This window comes from Salvelinus sp. IW2-2015, linkage group LG31, assembly GCF_002910315.2.
Source record: "Salvelinus sp. IW2-2015 linkage group LG31, ASM291031v2, whole genome shotgun sequence".
NCBI classification, from domain to species: domain Eukaryota; kingdom Metazoa; phylum Chordata; class Actinopteri; order Salmoniformes; family Salmonidae; genus Salvelinus; species Salvelinus sp. IW2-2015.
This window is the reverse complement of record NC_036870.1, coordinates 24714776-24721131: the sequence shown is the minus strand read 5'-3', so window position 1 is coordinate 24721131 and position 6356 is coordinate 24714776.

The following is a 6356-nucleotide window of genomic DNA, read 5'->3' as shown; positions in this document are numbered from 1 at the left end:
AGACTCTGTTTTTAACATGAAGGACTAGCATTAGCGACTTTGGCAGATAAACTGTTGAAAGTGCTGATTTTTTATGTGTGTGATTTGGGTTAGCACTCTCCCTCTTCCCTCTCCATTTTAGTTAGTTACTTGATATCCGCAGAGTATTTTTACGAAGGTTGTTTTTTTATATCTCCTATTGGGTATAGTTATATCACTGGGCCACATGAGGCTGCACTGAAGTCCTGTAAACAGTCTGTCTCTGCCATGGGGTTTGGGGAGGGGGTAACGTTAAGAAGCCTCACTGAGAAACTTTATCAAAGCGTTTAGAACTCTGCCAGAAACGTTTCCACTAGAGCTTTGTCTCCCATGATTACAACAAAGATCGCTTATCAATCCCGTTCGATTTCCTGTTGTGTACAGCTAGTCAGTTTCTCTCAATAATTAAATAAGGAGTCATCCATTAGGCTAATGTCAGAATGCTGAGATCTAAGATACTCTGTATATACCAAAGTATGTGGACACCTCTTCACATTAGTGGATTCGGCAATTTCAGCCCCACCCGTTGCTGACAGATGTATAAAATCGAGCACACAGCCATGCAGTTTACATAGACAAACATTAGCAGTAGAATGGCCTTACTGAAGAGCTCAGTGACTTTCAAATCAGATGAAATCAAACTTTATTTGCCACATGCGCCGAGTACAACAGGTTTAAACCTTACCGTGAAATGCTTACTTACAAGCCCTTAAACAACAATGCAGTTCAAGAAAGAGTTAGGAAAATACAGTTGAAGTCTGAAGTTTATATACACTTAGCACCCCCACAACATGATGCTGCCACCCCCGTGCTTCACAGTTGGGATGGTGTTCTTCAGCTTGCAAGCATCCCCCTTTTTCCTCCAAACATAACGATGGTCATTATGGCCAAACAGTTCTATTTTTTTTCATCAGACAGGAGGACATTTCTCCAAAAGTCCGATCTTTGTCCACATGTGCAGTTGCAAACCGTAGTCTGTTTTTTTTTATGGCGGGTTTGGAGCAGTGGCTTCTTCCTTGCTGGGCGGCCTTTCAGGTTATGTCGATATAGGACTCGTTTTACTGTGGCTATAGATACGTTTGTACCTGTTTCCTCCAGCATCTTCACAAGGTCCTTTGCTGTTGTTCTGGGATTGATTCGCACCAAATTACGTTCATCTCTAGGAGACAGAATGCGTCTCCTTCCTGAGCGGTATGACGGCTGCGTGGTCCCATGGTGTTTATACTTGCMTACTATTGTTTGTACAGATGAACGTGGTACCTTCAGGCATTTGGAAATTGCTCCCAAGGATGAACCAGATTTGTGGAGGTCTACAATTTTTTTTTCTGAGGTCTTGGCTGATTTCTTTTGATTTTCCCTTGATGTCAAGCAAAGAGGCACTGAGTTTGAAGGTAGGCCTTGAAATACATCCACAGGTACACCTCCAATTGACTCAAATMATGTCAATTAGAAGCTTCTAAAGCCATGACATCATTTTCTGGAATTTTCCAAGCTGTTTAAAGGCGGTCAACTTAGTGTAGGCAAACTTCTGGCCCACTGGAATAGTTATACAGTGAATTATAAGTGAAATAATCTGTCTGTATACAATTGTTGGAAAAATGACTTGTGTCATTCACAAAGTAGATGTCCCAACCGACTTGCCAAAACTATAGTTTGTTAACAAGACATTTGTGGAGTGGTTGAAAAACGAGTTTTAATGACTCCAACCAAAGTGTATGTAAACTTCCGACTTCAACAGTATATACAGGGGGTACCAGTACCGAGTCAATGTGCAGGGGTACAGGTTAGTCGAGGTAATTTGTACATGTAGGTAGGGGTAAAGTGACTATGCATAGATAATTAACAGCGAGTAGCAGCAGTGTAAAAACAAATAGGGGGGGTCAATGTAAATTGTCTGGTTGGTCATTTTATTAATTGTTCATCAGTCTTACGTCTTGGAGGTAGAAGCTGTTAAGGAGCCTTTTGGTCCTAGACTTGGTGCTCCGGTACCGCTTGCCATGCGGTAGCAGAGAGAACAGTCATTGACTTGGGTGACTGGAGTCGTACATTTTTTGGGGGGCMTTCCTCGGACACTGCCTAGTTTATAGGTACTGGATGGCAGGAAGCTTGGCCCCAGTGATGTACCCTCTGTAGCACCTTACGGTCAGATGCCAAGCAGTTGCCATACCAGGTGGTGATACAACTGGTCAGGATGCTCTCGATGGTGCAGCTGTAGAACTTGATAGTTCATTGATGATGTGGACACCAAGGAATTTGAAACTCTCGACCCGCTCCACTCCAGCCCCGTTGATGTTAATGGGGGCTTGTTCGGCCCGCCTTTCATGTAGTCCACGATCAGCTCTTTTGTCTTGCTCACATTGAGGGAAAGGTGGTTGTCCTGGCACCACACTGCCAGGTCTCTGACCTCCCTATAGGCCGTCTCATCGTTGTCGGTGATCCGGCCTATCGCTGTTGTGTCATCAGCAAACTAAATGATGGTGTTGGAATCGTGTTTGGCTATGCAGTCATGGGTGAACAGGGAGTACAGGAGGGGACTAAGCACACACTCCAAAGGGGCCCCAGTATTGAGGATCAGCGTGMCAGACGTGTTGTTGCCTACCCTTACCARCTGGGGTTGGCCTGTCAGGAAGTCCAGGATCCAGTTGCAGAGGGAGGTGTTTAGTCCCAGGGTCCTTACCTGAGCTYTAGTCAATGAACAGTATTCTCACATAGGTGTTCCTTTTGTCCAGGGTAGTGTGGATTGAGATTGCATCATCTGTGGATCTGTTGGGGTGGTATGGGAATTGGAGTGTGTCTAGGGTATCCGGGATGATGCTGTTGATCTGAGCCATATCCAGCCTTTCAAAGCACTTCATGGCTACTGACGTGAGTGCTACAGGGTGGTAATTATTTAGGCAGGTTACCTTTGCTTCCTTGGGCACAGGGACTATGGTAGTCTGCTTGAAGCATGTAGATATTACAGACTCGGTTAGAGAGACGTTGAAAATGTCAGTGAAGACACTTGCCAGTTGGTCCGTGCATGCTTTGAGTACACGTCCTGGTAATCTGTCTCGTCTCACCCCGCTGCTTTGTGAATGTTGACCTGTTTAACGGTCTTGCTCACATCGGCTACCGAGAGCATTATCACACAGTCGTCTGGAACAGCTGGTGCTCTCATGCATGCTTCAGTGTTGTTTAACTCGAAGCGAGCAGAAAAGGCATTTAGCTTGTCTGGTAGGCTCACGTCACTGGGCAGCTTGCGGCTAGGTTTCCCTTTGTAGTCCGTAATAGTTTTCAAGCCCTGCCACATATGACGAGCGTCAAAGCCGGTGTAGTAGGATTCAATCTTAGTCCTGTATTGACGCTCTGCCTGTTTGATGGTTCGTCTGAGGGCGTAGAGGGATTTCTTATAAGCATCCGGATTAGTGTCCCACTCCTTGAAAGCGGCAGCTCTAGACTTTAGCTCAGTGCGGATGTTGCCTGTAATCCATGGCTTCTGGTTGGGATATGAAAGTACAGTCACTGTGGGGACGACATCGTCGATGCACTTATTGATGAAGCCGATGACTGAGGTGGTATACTCCTCAATGCCATTGGATGAATCCCAGAACATATTCCAGTCTGTGCTCACAGACAGTTCTGTAGCGTAGCATCAGCGTCATCTGACCACTTCCATATTGAGCGAGTCACTGGTACTTCCTGCTTTAGTTTTTTCTTGTAAGCAGGAATCAGGAGGATAGAATTATGGTCAGATTTGCCAAATGGAGGGCGGGGGAGAGTTTTGTATGCGTCTCTGTGTGTGGAGTAAAGGTGGTCTAGAGTTTTTTTTCTTCCTCTGGTTGCACATGCTGGTAGAAATGAGGTAAAACAGATTTAAGTTTGCCTGTGTTAAAGTCCCCGGCCACTAGGAGCGCCGCTTCTGGATGATAATTTTCTGGTTTTTCTTGAGTGCCGTTTTAGTGCCAGCATCGGTATGTGGTGGTAACTTAGACGGCTACAAATAATATAGATGAGAACTCTCTTGGTAGATAGTGTGGTCTACAGCTTATCATAATGTACTCTACCTCAGGCGAGCAATACCTCGAGACTTCTTTAATATTAGACATTGCACACCAGTAGTTATTGACAAATAGACACACACCCCCGGCCCTCGTCTTACCAGACGTAGCTTCTCTGTCCTGCCAATGCATGGAAAATCACGCCAGCTCTATCTTATCCGTGTCGTTGTTCAGCCACGACTCGGTGAAAATAAGATATTACAGTTTTTAATGTCCCCTTGGTAGGATAATCTTGATCATATACCATCCATTTTGCTTTCCAGTGATTGCACATTGGCCAATAGAACGGATGGTAGTGGAGGTTTACTCACTCGCCTCCAAATTCTCAGAAGGCAGCCCGACCTCCGCCCCCTTTTTCTCTGTCTTTTCTTCACGCAAATGACAGGGATTTGGGCCCGTTCCCCAGAAAGCTGTATATCCTTCACGTCGGACTCGTTAAAGAAAAATGTTTGTCCACTTCGAGGTGAGTAATCGCTGTTCTGATGTCCAGAAGTTATTTTCGGTCATAAGAGACAGTAGCAACAAAAAAGAAGTTAGAAAAACTAACAAAATAGCACAGTTGGTTAGGAGCCCGTAAAACGGCAGGCATCTCTTCTTGGCACAGTCATAGGATGCCACCTTTCCAACAAGTCAGTTTGTCAAATTTCTGCCCTACTAGAGCTGCCCCAGTCAACTGTAAGTGCTGTTTTAGAAACGTCTAGGAGCTACACCGGCTTAGCCGCGAAGTGGTAGGCCACACAAGCTCACAGAACGGGACCGCCAAGTGCTGAAGCGCGTAGTGCGTATAAATCGTCTGTCCTCGATTGCAACACTCACCACCGTATGCTACAGCATACAATGATATTCTAGGCGCTTCTGTGCTTCCAACTTTGTGGCAACAGTTTGGGCAAGGCCCTTTCCTGTTTCAGCATGACAATGCCCCCATGCACAAAGTGAGGTCTATAGAGAAATGGTTTGGAAGAACTTGACTGGCTTGCACAGAGCCCTGATCTCAACCTCATCGAAAACCTTTGGGAGGAATTGGAATGCCCACTACGAGCCAGGCCTAATCACCCAAAATCAGTGCCTGACTTCGCTAATGCTCTTGTGGCTGAATGGAAGAATGTCCCTGCAGCAATGTTCCAACATCTAGTGGAAAGACTTCCCAGAAGAGTGGAGGCTGTTATAGTAGCTAAGGGGGCACCAGCTCCATATTAATGGCCATAATTTTGGAATGAGATGTTCGACGAGCAGGTGTCCACATACTTTTGGTCATGTAATGTACCTGCAGGGCCCGAGTTCCCTCTTCAAGTGTGTAAGCTCTGGTAGAAATCAGCCACGGGCCGTATGTATCAGGCGTCTGATAGTAGGAGTGCTGATCTAGGATCAGATCCTCCCCCGTCCATTGAATATCATTCATTGTGATCTAAAAGGTAAACTGATCCTAAATCACTCTTACTCTGAGACTTGATACATATGGCCCCATGTCCTAATGCTGTCGGTAGTGCTATAGGAGTGACCTGTAAAGGGGTTTCTACAGAAACACTGTCAAATGTGTCATTCACTTCTAATGCGTGGGAACAGCCACCGCGTGTGTGTGTTTATACAACCTCATACTCAGACATGTAGTTTAATTGAACCCTACCACCAATTAAAGTGCCTACTGCTTTACACAGCCTCGTAACCCCGTGGATATTGCCTCAGAAGCCCGGGCTGACGTCTCCACCATGGCCATCACCTGTCCCTGATGCTACACACATACACAAAGATATACACACACACACACACACACACACACACACACACACACACACACACAGACAGACAGACCACTTCAAAAAGGGCTCCAGTTTAAAAGGCTATAAGACTAATGAATCGCTTCAGTTAATTATTTGTCTGTAATGAAACAAGAGCAAATTAATTCAGCTCTCGTTAGAACATGACAGAAACCAGAGTTCACTCTGATCTTCTTCCCCCTTCTCACCCCAGCTCACCCTCTCTCTTTGAAGGAGAGGAGACAAGGAAAGCAAGCTTCTTTAAGCCTCCCAGTCATTGAATCTACCTCCCACCATGTTGGACTAGGAGTGGCTTTGGCTGTCCCCTTTCTCGAACGGTCATTAATACCAACGCCAGCTCACCGTGGTCTAACCGTGGTTGTACCGTGGTCAGGCTGGTTCGACATGGCCTCCGGGTTTAATGTTGGCCAGCTATTACTTGTCCCTGGAGCAGGATAAGAGGGACTCTTGTCTGCTCTTTCCCAAGGGAATTGTTTCTCAGAGAATAGAGGCTCAGCTATCCTGGTCTCGGTCTCTATTTACCATT